The sequence below is a fragment of the Palaemon carinicauda genome, chromosome 23, assembly GCF_036898095.1.
Source record: "Palaemon carinicauda isolate YSFRI2023 chromosome 23, ASM3689809v2, whole genome shotgun sequence".
Taxonomy (NCBI): domain Eukaryota; kingdom Metazoa; phylum Arthropoda; class Malacostraca; order Decapoda; family Palaemonidae; genus Palaemon; species Palaemon carinicauda.
Window position 1 is genome coordinate 8,458,884 of NC_090747.1, and position 18,844 is coordinate 8,477,727.

An 18,844-nucleotide genomic window follows, 5' to 3' on the forward strand; every position below is an offset into this window, starting at 1 on the left:
AAACAAAATTTTAATAGTCGGAGATGTTCGCTTTCCCAAAACTCCAACCCGAACAGCTGTTATCTCAAAACGACATTTTACATTCGGAGAGCGACATCCTAGTCTGGAACAAACTTATAATATATGCACTTGATTCCACTCAGGAGAACTTGTTTTGCCTATTCTTGTTATTTACATGGAGAGTATGCCAGGGAGCATTAAAGGCAAACTGCACGCGTTTACAAGCGCAAATATTAAAGAATTTTTATAATTCAACATTGTAGATAGGATAGCTTATTAAGTCCTTTTGCTCGCTACATCGCTGCAATTTTTTTTTCTGTATTTTATCACTTAAATTTTTATATAAAGGTTTCTGCTTAGATGCATCGTATGTAAGATTCTCTTTCGAATCAGTATTTTATATATTGAAGTTTTAAATTAGAATTCATCTCTGACATCACAAATCTAAGCCTATATCCAAAATCAAAAACATATATACATATATATGCCCCTTGTGGCCGGGGGGGCATATAAAAATTAGAATAGCGCCAACGTTATCCCTGCGTGTTGTAAGAGGCGACTAAAAGGGACGGGACGAGGGGGCTGGGAATCCCCTCTCCTGTATAAAATTCCTGCGAGACATCGACAAGGAGATGGAGCTGTGGGGAGAGTGACTGCTCCCTGCACTCTAGTTTTGGGGTGTTTAAATGTGCGTGGATGTAGTACGATAGAGAGTAAAAGATGTGAGATTGGAAGTATGTTTAGAAGTAGAATGATGGATGTATTGGCCTTGTGTGAGACAAAGATGAAAAGAAAAGGTGAAGTGATGTTTGGTGAAATGTCTGGTAGAGTGTCTGGGATTGAAAGGGGAAGAGCGAGAGAGGGTGTGGCGTTATTGCTGAGTGAATGGATGACAGGTAAAGTAGTGGAATGGAAGGAGATATCATCTAGGTTAATATGGGTAAGGGTTAGGTTGGGTAGGGAATGTTGGGCGTTTGTCAGTGCGTATGGGCCAGGTAGTGAGAAAAGTGAAGAAGAGCGGAATGAGTTCTGGAATGAGTTAACTAGGTGTGTAGAAGGACTGGGTAGAAGGAATTATGTAGTTGTTATGGGTGACTTAAATGCTAGAGTGGGCGCTGGAGAGGTAGAAGGTGTCATTGTGAAGTATGGCGTACCAGGTGAAAATGAGAGTGGTGAGAGACTGGTAGACATGTGTGTTGAACAAGAGATGGTAATAAGTGCTAGCTTCTTTAAAAAGAAAGATAAAAATAAGTATAAATGGGTAAGAGTGGCAAATGGAAGAGTAGTAGAAAGGGCATTAATGGATTATGTGTTGGTAACTAAAAGAATGTTTGGAAGATTGAAAGACGTGCACGTGTTTAGGGGTATGGCTAACGGTATGTCTGATCATTTTTTGGTGGAAGGAAAATTAGTTGTAGCAAAAGAGTGGGGGAATAGAGTAGGTGGATGTAAAAGGGAGGTAGTGAGGATTGAAGAGCTCATAAAATCGGGGGTAAAAAGTAAATATCAGGAAAGGTTGAAAATGGCATATGACAAGGTGAGAGTAAGAGAAACTGGTAATTTAGAGGAGGAGTGGAAGTTAGTAAAAGAAAATTTTGTTGGGTTTGCAAGTGATGTATGTGGCAAGAAGGTTGTTGGAGGCAGCATGAGGAAGGGCAGTGAATGGTGAAATGAAGGAGTGAAGGTAAAAGTGGAAGAGAAAAAGAGGGCTTTTGGAGAATGGCTGCAGAGTAATAGTATAGAAAAGTATGAAAAATATAGAGAGAAAAATGTGGAAGTAAAGCGCAAGGTACGTGAGGCAAAGAGGGCAGCTGACCTGAGGTGGGGTCAGGGATTGGGTCAGTCATATGAAGAGAATAAGAAGAAGTTTTGGAAAGAAGTGAAGAGAGTAAGGAAGGCTGGCACAAGAATTGAAGAGACAGTGAAAGATGGAAATGGAAGGTTGTTAAAAGGAGAGGCGGCAAGGAAAAGGTGGGCGGAATATTTTGAAAGTTTGCTGAATGTTGAGGATAATAGGGAGGCAGATATAATTGCTGTTCCAGGTGTTGAGGTGCCTGTGATGGGAGATGAGATTGAGAGAGAGATTACAATAGATGAAGTGAGGAGAGCACTAGATGAAACGAGAGTAGGAAAAGCATCTGGTATGGATGGTGTGAAAGCTGAGATGTTGAAGGAAGGGGGTGTGACTGTACTTGAATGGTTGGTGAGATTGTTTAATATGTGTTTTGTGTTGTCAATGGTACCAGTAGATTGGGTTTGTGCATGTATTGTACCACTATATAAGGGTAAGGGAGATGTGCATGAGTGTTGTAATTCAAGAGGTATTAGTTTGTTGAGTGTAGTTGGAAAAGTGTATGGTAGAGTATTGATTAATAGGATTAAGGATAAAACAGAGAATGCAATTTTGGAAGTACAGGGTGGTTTTAGAAGAGGTAGGGGTTGTATGAATCAGATTTTTACAGTTAGGCAGATATGCGAGAAATATCTAGCAAAAGGTAAGGAGGTGTGTGTTGCGTTTATGGATCTGGAGAAAGCATATGATAGAGTTGATAGGGAAGCAATGTGGAATGTGATGAGGTTATATGGAGTTGGTGGAAGGTTGTTGCAAGCAGTGAAAAGTTTCTACAAAGGTAGTAAAGCAAGTGTTAGAATAGGAAATGAAGTGAGTGATTGGTTTCCGGTGAGAGTGGGGCTGAGACAGGGATGTGTGATGTCGCCGTGGTTGTTTGACTTGTATGTAAATGGAGTGGTGTGAGAGGTGAATGCTCGAGTGCTTGGACGAGGATTAAAACTGGTAGGCGAGAATAACCATGAATGGGAGGTAAATCAGTTGTTGTTTGCGGATGATACTGTACTGGTAGCAGACACAGAAGAGAAGCTTGATCGACTAGTGACAGAATTTGGAAAGGTGTGTGAGAGAAGGAAGTTGAGAGTTAATGTGGGTAAGAGTAAGGTTATGAGATGTACGAGAAGGGAAGGTGGTGCAAGGTTGAATGTCATGTTGAATGGAGAGTTACTTGAGGAGGTGGATCAGTTTAAGTACTTGTGGTCTATTGTTGCAGCAAATGGTTGAGTGGAAGCAGATGTATGTCAGAGAGTGAATGAAGGTTGCATAGTGTTGGGGGCAGTTAAGGGAGTAGTAAAAAATAGAGGGTTCGGCATGAATGTAAAGAGAGTTCTATATGAGAAAGTGATTGTACCAACTGTGATGTATGGATCGGAGTCGTGGGGAATGAAAGTGATGGAGAGACAGAAATTGAATGTGTTTGAGATGAAGCGTCTAAGGAGTATGGCTGGTGTATCTCGAGTAGATAGGGTTAGGAACGAAGTGGTGAGGGAGAGAACCGGTGTAAGAAATGAGTTAGCGGCTAGATTGGATATGAATGTGTTGAGGTGGTTTGGCCATGTTGAGAGAATGGAAAATGGTTTTCTGCTAAAGAAGGTGATGTATGCAAGAGTTGATGGGAGAAGTACAAGAGGAAGGCCAAGGTTTGGGTGGATGGATGGTGTGAAGAAAGCTGTGGGTGATAGGAGGATAGATGTGAGAGAGGCAAGAGAGCGTGCTAGAAATAGGAATGAATGGCGAGCGATTGTGACGCAGTTCCAGTAGGCCCTGCTGCTTCCTCCGGTGCCTTAGATGACCGCGGAGGTAGCAGCAGTAGGGGAGTCAGCATTATGAAGCTTCATCTGTGGTGGAAATGTGGGAGGTTGGGCTGTGGCACCCTAGCAGTACCAGCTGAACTCGGTTGAGTCCCTGATTAGGCTGAAGGAACATAGAGAGTAGAGGTCCCCTTTTTGTTTTGTTTCATTGTTGGTGTCGGCTACCCCCCAAAATTGGGGGAAGTGCCTTGGTATATGGATGGATGGAAAAACCTCGAAATGTGCATTTGTTACATAGTTTCACCTATATGATATAAAATGTTAACAAAACTCTGAATAATACTGTGTTTTTTCCCTACCTAACATTTAGACCTAGCTATCAAGTGGATATTTCAAACTACAGATTTATAAATTTGATAAACTTTATACTCTTTGTCCCTATAGATCGATCATTTAGACTAACTTCCATAAAGCTGAAGTCTTAGATTCACAAACTTTGATAAAATAAAATGTAAGTTAGCAATTTCATTTATATCTATACATTTTCCTGATATTAGTCGGAACTGAGATGCTCTGTTTACGACATTTAATTTAGCATCGCTAACTAGATCATTTTCATTCAATAAGTTAAACTTTTATTTTTTCCACAAAATAATTCAATGTACCCCAATTACGCTTTAATTACCGGCCCCGACAATGAAGGAGGTTATTTAGACTTAGACACTTTAACCTAAGTTAAAGTGAAATGCCTCAAAACATTGAGACGAATACATGAATGGGTGAAAGAAGTGTTACTTATACTTTATCCTTTTATTAATTCCGATATTATAAGGACCACCAAGAAATGTTCAACACCATTTGATAAAGTGTACATTCTAAAAGTTGAAAGTACTACCCTTGGATTCTTAACGGTAAATATATATAAACCAACAGACTCAATGGTCAGTTCAAAGGTTTAATTAGAACTAATTTCCTAAGCAATAAAAGGTTATCCCAAACAAGACCCTTTAAGTCATGGAACCCGTAAATGGAAATACTGTATGTCAAACTGGTCTTAAAACCTCTCTGTAGTTAGGATTGGGAATTTCTGGTTATCATCCATTTTTTTTATCCTCTTTCGATCGATGTATTTCCTTAACTGTTAACTAATCTCAAAATATTGGATAGGTGTATATTGTCAGCGTAATTAATTTGTGATAGAACGGAAACGATCATGACGCTATTCATTTACAGAAATACTAGTGTGTATTCAAAATATACGTGTTAATGTAGTTGACACAATGGATCTAGTAGTAACAAAAAACTCGAACTGTATATAGATTTATTTATCATTGAACCTATTATACAAAAATCATTTCTTTTGAATCCTAATTCAAAGAATATACATAGGCATAAAAACGGAAAACATGAAATAGAGTTATGGAAAGTGGACATGAGAAGTAATAAACTATATACTGTATATAAAAGCCAATGTCTGTGTATGTGCGTTTATTTTCTATAGAAAGAGAGATTAGGGAATCTGCCATAAAAAAATGAAAGTATGTTCCCAAGTAAAATATCCCAAGGAAGATAATGTAAGTGGTCCCGAGTCTCTAAAAGGACCCCTAGGAATGGTGTAGTGGTAGAAACCCACACGTCACAATCTTTACTGAAATCAGGCTGGTTGGACCCTACAGTTATTCAACTTTAGAAGGAAAAATTTACAAAATCTAACAGAGTATTTAATAAACGAGTCATGTTATTTTTCATGGAGGAGTCTAACGTCTAAATTTTTATTTTGATCAAGATCCACCTTGGAGGTCTACGGGCACAAAATTACACACCATCTAAAACTGTATTCAATAATATTGATAAAATTGGAATGGAAAACGATATGGAGACGTACTTTCAGAATATTTAATGATCGAAGCTTAGGTAATTTCTTTCGGGAAAAATAACACCACTTTTTCAAATTTGATCAAGATCCACCTTGGGGGTCTATAGGCCCAATAATTACAGACCCTCTAAAATTGTATTCAATAATTATGAACCATTTCCAATAAATTTTGACGTAGAGGTGTATGATGACAGGATATTATTTTGGGACTATATTTATTCGGAAACTTTTACTAAAAAAGCGTGTCCTGTGGGGCTGGTCCCTTCCACTCACAATTCGTACACTAATAAAATGTATAAAAAACTTACAGAATATTTAATGATTGGGTCTTTATAATTTTTATACTTTTCCATTCATCCACAAAATGATGTCACCCATATATATATATATATATATATAATTATATATATAATTATGTATATATATATATGTATATATATATATATATATATATATTTATATATACATAACTATATATATATAATGTATATATATATATATATATATATATACAGAGAGAGAGAGAGAGAGAGAGAGAGAGAGAGAGAGAGAGTGAGAGAGAGAGAGAGGCAATATATACTGTATGTGTGTATTCCCTAGCGAAAGAGAGGTTAAGGAATCTCCATAAATACTAAAAGTTTGTTCATATGTAGAATATTCCTAGGAAGATAATGAAAGGGGTCCTGATTCTCTAAATGTCCCCCTGAGTGAGGTATGGGGGCAAACTCTCCCACCCTCTTAAAACTTCAGATATAGGCCTATCCAATTCTACATACAAACTAAACGTGCATTTTTATGTAAAATTATCAGAGGAAGTCAATGGAAGTGGTTCGAAATCTCTAAGTACCCATTTAAGGAAGCTATAGTGGAAAAAAAAAAACCCTACAAACTCTAAACCTCAAATATATATGATTCTATGTAAAATCTAAAAGCTAGTTGTTATATAAATATTTCCGAGAATAACAATGAAGGTGGTCTGAAATCTCTAAGAGCCCCTCATGAGAACTATGGGGGCTAGAAGCATCATCGTCCTAAAATTTCAGATAGAAGGAATGCCAGCAGAAGGGCAGCTAGGAGAGAAGAAGAATATGAAGACCATAGAAATTCTCGCTTTAGAAATAATCGACAATTAATATGAGCCATAAGAAATCAGGAAAATAAATAAAAGAATAACTCGACTTCAGACTATACAAACAGAGAATGATTGTTCAGTAAAACCAACAAACACAGAGAGAAGAAAAGAATAGTCAAGTGTGCAAAAGTTAGAGCATGTCCCTTTAATGCAAAACAATTGCATAATGATACGTTTACCTATGACCCGAGACATCGGTATGAAAGTGGAGAGATAATGAAATTTGACCTAATGAGACAAAACGGTAACTACTGTGATGCTCTGAAATTAAAAAAAAAATGAACTTCCTGGATTGTGTTGTGGTGGAGGGAAAGTTAGGCTGCCCTGGTTACGAATATCTCTTCTACCTTAACATGAAACGTTTCATCTTAACAGTTGTAGTTTCCACAAATAGCATATTGAGTGGTAAGAGTATCAAGGAATTTGGAAACATGTGGTTCAGAATGAGTCATCACAAAAATAAATTACAAGAATTGACCGGATGCATATAATGACATTGCTTTTTAATCATATACCCGGTTATCACCAGGTATCTCTGCTTGTCTAAGATATTCGGAACTATTCTATGAAATATTCATTCATTTCACAATTTGCATGAGATGGTGTCACTAGCAAAATATATACTTTTGATAATATTGTTTGCTGTCAACAGCTTGACAATAGTTAATAAAAACACCTCCGGAAATGTAACTTCTGCCTCTACTGAATGATGAATCAATGGGAATTTCGATTATGCTTTGTAATTTAGAACCTTTTCCTTGTAATTACCCCAACTATGAAGACTGTATAATCCTTAGACTCTATTTTTTATTTCTAAATTACTTATAGAAGCCTTACATGACTTTCTCTATCATAGTTCAGTATTTTTTTTCCTTTGTTTTATTATTCGTCAAAAGGTAGTTCAATTGTATTCCTATTTAATATATTTCTTACTTCATCAAAGAAAACCAACGAAACTTTGTCGAACACGATTTGATGCACAAATAAAAACTAACAGAGGGCTTTGAAGAAAAGATGGTTGACGAAATTTTACCACTCTCTTTAGCCTTCATGGCTTTGAAAAAATAAGTAAAGTTATTAGTAAATATATATATATATATATATATATATACATATATATATATATATATATATACATATATATATATATATATATATATATTTAAATATATATATATATATATATATATACATATATATATATATATATATAATATATATATATATATATATATATGTGTGTGTGTGTGTGTGTATATACATATATATATATATATATATATATATTTCTTACGAAGCTGGTCTTGTATACAGTAAATACAGTAGTCCATTAATGATTTTATTTATATCCAATTGTGCATTGAATAGAAGTTAGGCAGCTCTCAAGATGAGTTCTCCTCGTGTAGACGTAATTATATTATGTAAATATCGTAAGACTTTCGTCGTGAGTATCATTGTATTCTTTATTCAAGTCAGTATTTGTAAATTTACTTTATTTTTAAGAAATAACTTTCTTTATTTCATGTATTTTTGTTACGAAGCCTTACATAACTGTTTGAGAGTGTTATTTTATCATACACAATAGGAACAACGGCTTATGTAGTGTTCTTTTATATCTTATGGGGTATTGCGTCATGTTTGAGAGAGAATATGCAGTGTACCATGTGTTTTGAATTTTTGCAAAAAACCTAGTGATAGGATGTTATCTTTCTTTTATTTCGGGGACAATGGGTGGGTGGAGATAGCTGACTGACAGAGCTATTTCACGTGGCATGAGAACACGTTCGAGAGAGCGATACTTGGTAACTCTGATGCCTTGCCCTGCCCCCACGATTCCAGAACAGGCTTTCCTGGAATCTGTTGGAAGTTGCTAAGTCTTATATAAGCCCCCCCCCCCCACAACCCCACCCCAGGGCAACATGGCAGTAGTAGAGAAGCAACCGTCTTGTGAATGAGCCCAAAATCCCCCCTCTCCGAGCACCTATAGCGTGTCCTCTCCTAAGTTACTCTGTGCCTCAAAGCAAATTGTGTATTGAAAAGATACGTAAGACGAAACGGTGATTTCTATATAATTTTATTAGGGTGAGTATTGGCATTGTGTGAAGTTTTATAGTTGACCCTGTAAGAAGGCTAGGTATTTGTATTGTAATCTGGTAATCTATTCTAATTAAGTGTCATCCATAAATATTGTATTCAGATTTAATTTCAAGTGAAACAAGTGATTGCATGATTTTCTTAAGTGCTATTTCTTTTTTCTTTGTCTAAGGATTATTATGATTTAACATTGAAAGGCAAAACATTATATAATTTTGAGATCGTAACATTTTTGTCTCAATCTAAATTTTGTTCAGACTTAATATTTCGAGTGATTGTATTTGTTATTGCCTAAATTCTTTTTCAAAGTGTTGTAATTTATATAGAATATATTTAATTTTGTAAAGCGTGGAGTATTCTAATCATCATTGTTTAAAATAACTACTCTCATATACTGTAAATGAACCTTAGTAAGTTCATTCGTGATGATAATTATCCAGTTTAGTTTTAAGTATACTTAAGAGACCTTTGGATATTCAATCTTTTAAATATTGCTGTCTAAGGGTTATCTAACTCTCAGAATTCATGTAATGATATTCCAAAGTATAAAAGTTCTAACGTAAAAGCAAACAAGGGAGTTTGGAATTTAAGAGGTTCATTAACTTACCAGTCGTAGTTTATATCATATTACATGTTTGGTTCCCAGTCACGTGCCATAGTATAATACATTCACGTGTGCCCACTTCTGGAAGCCATAATCATATAACAAAATAAATATATATATATATATATATATATATATATATTTGTTTATATAAATATCTATATACGCATATATATATATATAAATATATATATATATATATATATATATTTGTTTATATAAATATCTATATACGCATATATATATATATATATATATGTTTATATATATACATATACGGTATACACACACACACATATATATATATATATATATATTCATATATATATATATATATATATACGTATGTGTGTGTGTTTGTGCGTGTTTATGTGTGTGTGTTTGTGCGTTTGCATGTGTATTTGTGTGTGCATGCTTGTGTATATGTGGTCCATCTAGAATCAAATTCAATACTGTTGATTCTGACTATTACTTTCCCTAAGTATGGACAATGTTAAGGTTCTTGACATATGAGAATGTCAGCGAACTTTTAAACGTTACTGTAATATAGTCAATTGTAGCATACAACCTTTTCATTCACTAGTAATACAGTGAGGCCTAGAAAATTCAGTGAAAAAAGATAGTTAACGGAGGTAATCCAGCCATATTGTTGGCAATAAATGTCCTGATTCCAATTAACGTAGGAAAAGCAAAGAATGTTTTCAATTGGTCCAAAGGAATAAAAAAAATACACAAAAACTGAATCTCTCACAACTTTAAAAACGACCTGGGAAAAGGCTCTCTCTCTCTCTCTCTCTCTCTCTCTCTCTCTCTCTCTCTCTCTCATACACACACCATATACACACCCTATCATCTAATGCACCAGTTAGGTGACAACTGTGAGGCGAGGTGAATGCAACTAAACATCATTAAACGATCATTGAGTTTTTTACAGTGACTTGCGAGCAGGAATGCCATAAAAATTAAAATGCAAAAAGCTTTCGCTAGCATGAATAGACAGGTTGATATCTTAACAGCGTAGGGAAGAGCAAGTAATAAGAAAAATAATCAAAACCATTGCAGTGTACGCGCCGCGCGTGTATGAAACCCGTGCTGTACAAGGGCCCCTGTACTATAAGTGAGTCATCGGGCAGGAGATATGCAGGTTCTAAGCGATTAATAGAGACCACGTATTCTTCACCACGAATGTTGATGCATAAAGCCTTAGGCACACGATAAGATTACGAGGAAAGGGCCCATGTAGGTTTGTAAGTGCGGTGGTATGGTGGAAATTTTCCTACAACATGAAGTAGGTGCTGAAGATTTTCGGAGAATATTGCAAACCGAACAATCTTGGATCGACCAATGGATTGCCATGTACAATTTCAGTTTCTGAGGCATCCATGGTGTCTTTATGAGATGTCTTTGATCCCAGTAGGACCCAGGGAAGTTGAGTTAACCAGTTGGGGTCCTTGCCGTAGGACATCAAACTGGCTTTGATGGTGCGATCAAAATGTTCAACCCTTCCGTTGACAACATGGTTCTATGCAGTTGTTTGACGCAGGGCGATACCCAGATGATTCGTTTATGATGTCCACAATTGAGAGGAGAAAGTGGTATCCCTGTCAGAAATAATATGCTCATAGATACTAAGTGTCGCTATTCATCCTGAGAGCTAGGCAAAATTTGCTACTGAAGACGAATTTCATTTGGCATGACATTACTAAGAACGCTAAGGATTGGGTCCCCATATGCACATCATACCAAACCTAAAAGGTACATCGACACACAGATTCATGAGTGGGTACCTCCCTTCAACCTCAGCGTTACTTTGCCTACATTCACGTCGATATTGCAGGTCTTTTACGCACATAACAAGGACAATGTTATCGATTTACAATCATCAAATGCTACAAAGTTCACCTCTTGTATATTTAATGTACACGAGCTGGGCAAAGTGCCACTTAAGTTGAAGAAAGGTGCCCACTCCTAAATCCATGGGTCGATGTACTTTTAATGTTTGGCATGAAATACAGTCGTGGACCCAATCCCTAGCATCCTTAGTAATGTTATGCCAAATGAACTTTGTCTTCAGTAGCTGTGCAGTAGAATGGTAGGAGGGATGTGAAAGGCAATGATTGGAATCAAACACCTGTCTATGCATAGGAGCAGGTATCCATGGTACTGAAATAGTAGAGGAGGGTGGCATTGAAGTCGTCAAGAGAGATGTCCTCCCAATGGAGGATTATGCAGGATGTCCTACATAATTGGTATTCTGGGTCTTTTCGTTGGGTTTCTGCAAAGGCATTGTAACCTAATACCAGGTGAATGGTGACCCAAGTATTTTTTTACAGGGCATCGGCAATGGATTCATTTTCTCAGGGATGTCTTGAAGCCTACAATTGTATTCAACCACGACGGAAAGATATCGGCGTTCATTGGCGGACCAGGCGTTGGACTGTTGAGTGAAGGCATGCACCAGAGGCATGGGGTCCGCACAAAAAATGAAGGGCGTACCTTCCACGAAGTGGTAAAACGTGGCCACAGCTATGTGCACCGGAGTCCCCCTTGCACAGTTTTCTATGGAAGAAGGCCAATGTGTGGGCTGAGGTGTTGAGAACCTGCTTAAGTACTACCCCAATAGCGACATTGATGGCATCAATGGAGAGAAGGTGAGGTGCATGTGGCAGGAAAAAGTAAGGGTTACAGCGGTTGATAGGGCATTCATTTTGTTCCAGATGGCCACTTCTTGAAGGGAACCCTAATTCATGTCTTTTGGCTTGCCCTTGAAGGAGGCGTAGAGGGGGGCAAGAGTGGCGGTGATGGCTGGAAAGAAAGGGTGATAATAGTTGATGATGCCAAAGAATTCTTGCAGTGCTTTTACCATCAAAGGAGTGGGGAAGCTCTGAACGGCTACTACCTTCTCAGGGAGGAAAGGGACTCCTTCAGGAGTCATGTAGGGTCCTAAGAATCATACTTTGTTGGTGCCAAATTATGCTTTTTGCAAGTAGGAGATCTAGTCGGCAATGTTTAGGTGGGGTTAGTGATCCGGCTCTGTCTGTATGTTGAGGCTCCTGTAATTGCTACACGGATGCAGAGAGCCATCTTTTTTTAGAGCAATGTTCAAGCGTGACGATCATAGTGTAAAGGCCCTTTGGCAAAGACCCATTTTTTCATTTTGTGGAACATTTGTTTAACAGCTGCCAAACTATCCGGTACAAAACGTCTGAATCTGGTGAATACTGCAGGCCCTGTCTTCTAGATAGGGTGATAAACACCATGTTTGGCTGGAACAGTGGGCTTTTGACTAATTTTCTGGATGGAAAACATCCACCTACGACGGAAGTAGGTGGGCGTAGGCATCCATGGGTGCGTTGATTTGGAGAGAGAAGTCGGAGGGGGCGGGTTTGAGAGGTATTGGAAAGTACAAATCCCTTCTAACTAATCTTCTGTGAACTACATTAACTGACAATTGGAAATATGAGAGGAAATGACCACTGAGGACTGGTATTGTGAAATCAGCAATGAGAAAATTTCATATATATCTGGCACTTCCAAACAATATTGTGAGGATTTCATAACCGTAGGTGGGTATCGCAGATCCGTTGGAAGCTACCAGGCGGTCGTCAGTACACTTTGACAGACTACGTTGGGTCCTGGAGAGTGGCCTTGATGGAAGAGAATGGCAAGAACCCATGTCTACTAAAAAACTGCATCATAAAAAAATAAAGATTAAAGACAGTGGACACCACTGCCAAGAGCGATGGTCTATTAAATGATTTTTGACCACTAACAACCATTCACACTTTTTTTAGCAGTAGCCCAGAGTCTTGAGTGATAATAGCATAACTGCAGCCAATGAGCATCAGTAAATGGCTGGAGAGGTCATTGGTTATGTTGTAAGTAAGGGGAGGTATATGTGGGTGGCGAGCAGCTTTTTCACCGCTCCGGCATGTCACAGGCTGAGCATCTGTGTCCTACCACATTCACGTCAGCTTTGGTCAATGTTTAATAGTTTTCCACTTCGTCAGGAGTGCAGGCGTTGATGGAAGTCTGGACGGTGATGAAGTGACTGCCCATAAGGGCGTGTTCTTTGGTCATCAGTTCATTCATGGGCTGAATATCAACATCAGGAATGGCAGCATGTAGAGTTTCAGATAGGCGCCATACCCAGAGGGCACGAAGTACATTCACTTCACAAGGAAAGCCGTCTACGGTGTGTTATGAGTGAGCAATACTGGTCATTTTCCTGAGGGGGAGCAAAGCCAACTGGTTCCCAACAGTTGTTGAGAAAGCTGAACGGTAGACGATGGTGAGTACTGCTCCAGGAGGTATGATTTAATAGACAGGTCGGAGCCAGGCAAAAACTGCCCTTTTTTGGGGTCAAGGTTTTCTAAACTGATTCTGGTACTTTGAACCATGCTGATTCAAGTAAGCTTTTGGGCCATCTGAAATTTTGCCCGAAATCCAAGATGGCGGCCAAAATCCAAAATGGCCGCCAAAAATCACAAAATATTTTTTCACGCCGTTGGGTTTAGCTATCAAGATGTTTTTTCTCCCAGAATAGCTATTTTTAGGCAGAGGAATATGACCCTCTGGTTATAATTCCGAAAAAAATGGATTTATCCTGGCTCACCAACTTACGGATTGCGATAACTCCAGTTCTGGATGGGCTATGACAATAATATTGGTCTCTACCCCTAGGTTTTCAGGGGCAAGGAATCCGAATTTGTTATCATTTTGAACCACAGACTACTCCATCATGGTTACAATGCATGTTGATGGATGCAAAGCAACACCGGTGACACCTACAAGACTACCAATGTTACCAAATGTGAAAGAAACTGCATTCACACTTGATTCTACAAATATTAAAAACAAATTTGTAAAGAACAGGTGTATTCCTAACATAATCATAAAATGATTGTATCTGATATAGTCTTGAAAATGGATACAAATGTCCATGATGTCAAATATCAGTGAGCTTTTACATTATTGCTCTAACTGAGCACTTGCGAAAGCTCTCTATTTTGTCTCTTTCCAGGTCCTATTTTTCCTCAATATGAAATGTCAAGATCACTACATCTGTCAGAGCTCAGACTTTCACAACTGTCAGTCACTGAGGTATCATCATCCAAATCTGTATCGTCTTCAGAACTATCCTCATACCCATCATCGTAGTCAACGGCAGTCATCAGCGGTGTCACATGAAGTTGATTTTCCACTGTAGGAGTCGGCTCTGAAATTTGAAAGAAATTATTATAAAGGTTGGAAGTTTTATAATGATTCCAGAAAGAAAATACTTTGGTTTGCCAGCATATTATAGAAAATGGTGTACCTTGCCTCTGTCGCTTCCTAGTAGAAATTCCAGCAACGGGATCTCTTATTTTCTCTTCTGCCTTGACTGAGCATGACCATCTTTATCGACCATCTCCGAATCTGCATCATACATATCAATGGCTTCTGTACCTTAATTAAAAGACATGGACACTTTGAATTACAGTAGTTACATGTGTGGTTTGACTGTTGAGAACTATTTTGACTATTGGGAACTCAAATCCATGAGCTGTCATTAAACAATTGGTAGGAACATCAAGTAGTTACCAAATATTGCTATTAGATGCATAAGAATGAGGATCATTTTAAGGGCTACATACCTCTGTTTGGGTCTTGATTAGACCTTTCCTTGGTCACACTTGGTGGCAATCTTGAACAAAGATACCATACTGGACGAATTCCCTCGCTTGTACGCTGCCATCCTCTGTCAGCGATGGAGGGATAATCAATATTTAGTTGAAGACACTGGTACCATATCAATGCCTGTAGGTCACTCCTTTTAATGTGTTCATCTGCACTGCTTCCATCAGGCAAGATTCCCACACTTGATTTCACCTGCTTCTTGTTGAACATTCTGATTCTTGTTTCAACAAACGTCTCCTTGTCGGTTCCTGAATACATACAGGTTTGCATGAATGATCTGGGACCTTCCATCTTTTAAACGGAATGGACGGATGTTCCTAATTCTGCTAAGAGATGTACCTTTCCCTTTTGACGCATCTTCTTGAGTGGTTTTATCTTTCCTACCCCGTACGGGAAGGACGTTGTCGCAACCAGTTATACTGTGATACGCGGGTAGGACCTTGCAGACATCATCTCCGAAGTGTTCAACAACTTTCCTGACACTGACATACCTGTCATCTACCTTCATCATCCAGTTGTCTTCAGGTTTGCAGACTGAATATGCATAGCAAAGCAGAACCAAGATATCTGTGTCTGTGGCTCGGATAACGACAGGATCTTTAGCGATGGAGGCATGGTAGACAATCCTGGTATCTGCTTCATGGTGGTTACAGTTTGGTAGAATTTCTGTACCAGATGCAGTGATCCTAAAGGTTTCTGATTCGTGGGTAACGACCAATGGTATCTCCAGCTTTGATGACTTGAAGTAACAGGCCAAGAACTTGATTAGCTCACTTTTGTTCTCACCATTAGTCAGGAATGAATTCCAATCCTTGCCTGTTGGCATGCTCTGGTCGGCATTTGTGATATGTACCCTGCGGCCTGGTGTACCACCAGCTCGACGAATTTGAGTCAGTTCTTTGGTAGTAGCTGTACCATACGAATCAAAGATAATTCCAACCTCCAGTGGCTTTGAAGAACTTGGTGGTAAGCAGAACTTCAACAATTCTTCACCGTATTTTCTCCATGTCTGCTGGGGATGGAGAATTCTAACTGCTGCCATTCCATCAACAAGCCAAATGCTCTGATCTGGAGGAGTATATTCTATAGATGAAGATTCCTCCATAAGGTAATTCCTGAGAGATGACTTCGAAGTTTGCCGCAAATCTCTGTCTTGGGTCGCCAGCGCCAGTGGGAGGCTCGTCAACGGATGAGAATGGGCTTCTTCTGGAGATGCTGCCTTTCCAACCAATAAGCCAAATGCCTGTCTATCTCCTTTCAAGATATTCACGGCTTTTGGCAGCTTTTGTACTTTCTCTAGTCCTGTTTTTATCTTCAGTTTGACTATGCTATCAAAGAAGTTAACCCTCTCATCTCCTGTAGCCTTCAACCGGAAGTCGGCAAACTCTCTAAATTGCTTCTCACCAGCATCACCTGACATAAGCAGTCCATTCACAATATCATGATCTATTTCCACACCAGTTTTTAGATGATGAGCTGGGCCAACAAGGAATGGATTGCAGTACTTCTCTAGTTGAACGACAAGCCCAGCGATTGTGCCTTCATGCTGTTTTCTGGCTCCAATACTGGCTTCCTTGTGTCCAGAATCCGTCAGAACATCTAGTTTTTCCATCAACTTTGATCGTACCTTTGCAATGATGTGACTAGTCTTAATGAAGACATCTGTTGCTTGTTCATTTGTAGAGTATCCACCTTACATCGGGCCTCCTCTGACCTTCACTTCTCGGTTAATTGTTGTCTCTGTGATCAGGTCACCATGGATAGTGGAGAAGGGTTTGCCTGACAAGGAACCTCCAAATCCATCCTTTACAAGGTCATCCCATGCATCTTTGTGAGTCCTCTTCAGATTCTGTGAGTTAATGTGTTGGAAAGTCAGGTATCGGGCATAATTCACATGCCCGAATGCAAAGCATTTTGGCAGTAGGGTCCTTTCTGCCGCTAAATGCATCATGATATCCTTTTCCCTCACTGCAGCAATCAAACTCAGCACTGAAGAAACATCTCTCAAGTATTCCACTGTCAATTTGGCTTGTGTCCCTTCAGCTTGCATAAGCGATGAACAGAGGTCCCTGAACTTGGATTCACCCAACAATGCATCAAGGTTTTCAGCAGATGGACTACATCTCAGCTTGGCAATTAGCTCCATGGTAGGCACATCTAGCTTCTCACCAACTTTCTCAGTTGTAATCCTGTACCTTAGGAGTGCCTCAAATGCCTGTTTGTGAAGCCTCACACTTCTTGCATAGTGTCGACCTTCTATGGCTTGGGCAACTGATCCATCGGCAATTGCTTTGGCATCGACCCACTAGTCACTTAACCCTAAACACCAATACTTCTTGTATAGAACTTTGAGATTCACCAGGATGGTGTGAAATCCACCCATCAGTGGTATGATTTTGTCATACCTATCTTGCTGAAGCCAAGAAATGATCAACATTTTACTGTTGGTAGCTTCATCTGCATGTGCAAAAATGTAATCTACTTGCAGGTCATCAGCTATTTGCAGGATCATATCCATGTACCACTTGATTACATTGTCACTTGGAGGTATAGTGAATTTTCACCGTGACAGAGTAGCCTATGGTACAAAGTGATGACAGATTTGAGTTCCTTGCCCCTAAAAACCTAGGGGTAGAGACCAATATTATTGTCATAGCCCATCTAGAACTGGAGTTATCGCAATCCGTAAGTTGGTGGGCCGTCTCCGGCGGCCATCTTGGATTTCACCAGGATAAATTTTTTCGGAATTTATACTAGAGGGTCATATTCCTCTGCCTAAAAATAGCTATTCTGGGAGAAAAAAAGCATCTTGATAGCTAAACCCAACGCCGTGAAAAAATATTTTGTGATTTTTGACGGCCATTTTGGATTTTGGCCGCCATCTTGGATTTCGGGCAAAATTTCAGATGGCCCAAAAGCTTATTTGAATCAGCATGGTTCAAAGTACCAGAATCAGTTTAGAAAACCTTGAACCCAAAAAAGGGCATTTTTTGCCTGGCTCCGACCTGTCTATAAGGACTTCGTTTGTTTTTTGGGTGTCCCCTTGCTCGCACAGCCATTCGGAAGAAAATGTCCTTAGGGTCGCCGAGAGAACATAATCTGCTTTGGTTCTTGACTGAGTCACACCCTTGATGCAAAACTGGACTTCAGCATTCTGGAAACAGGCTGCTTGAGTTGGTCTTGCCATTAATGCAGAATTGTATCTCAGCAAGATGAAACCAGACTACAAAAGAAAATTGGTAAATATAAGGACTGACTGATAATATGAGAAGTTGTATGATGAACCACAAGAGTTTCCTAAAAATAATTGGATTCGAGTTTAAGCCTGACTCGATCTCCCGTCCAGCAGCACGCCAGGCAGGGACGTTTCCGAATGGTCACTGAATAAGCTCTCTAGATACCTGCTTTTATCTCAGGGTGTCTGGGCAGTAATTTCGTTAAGGGGTTGTGCGCCAAAGAGCTAGGTTCGGTGAGTGGATTCTTCAAACAGTATGGCACAGCAGTGAGGAGGGAGGCAAGAAGGAGAGGACACTCCGCTTGTCACCAATTTTCGAAGCACGAGATAGGTGATAATTGAGAGGCAAGGTAAATACAATTGAACTTTATGAAACAATCAACAAGTTTTTATACAGCAACTAGCAAGCAAGAACGTTACCAAAATTCCAACATGAAAAAGCTTTTGCTAGCATGAAAAGACAGAATGGTCTAATAACAGTGCAGGGAAGGGCAAGTGATAGAATAAAAAAATCAAAACTGTTGCAGTGTACGAGCGTGTATGAAACACGTGCGGCATACTAGCGAAGTAAAATTAGAATTAAAGAGATTACATTGAGCATCTAAAATATCTCTACGTTCCGTC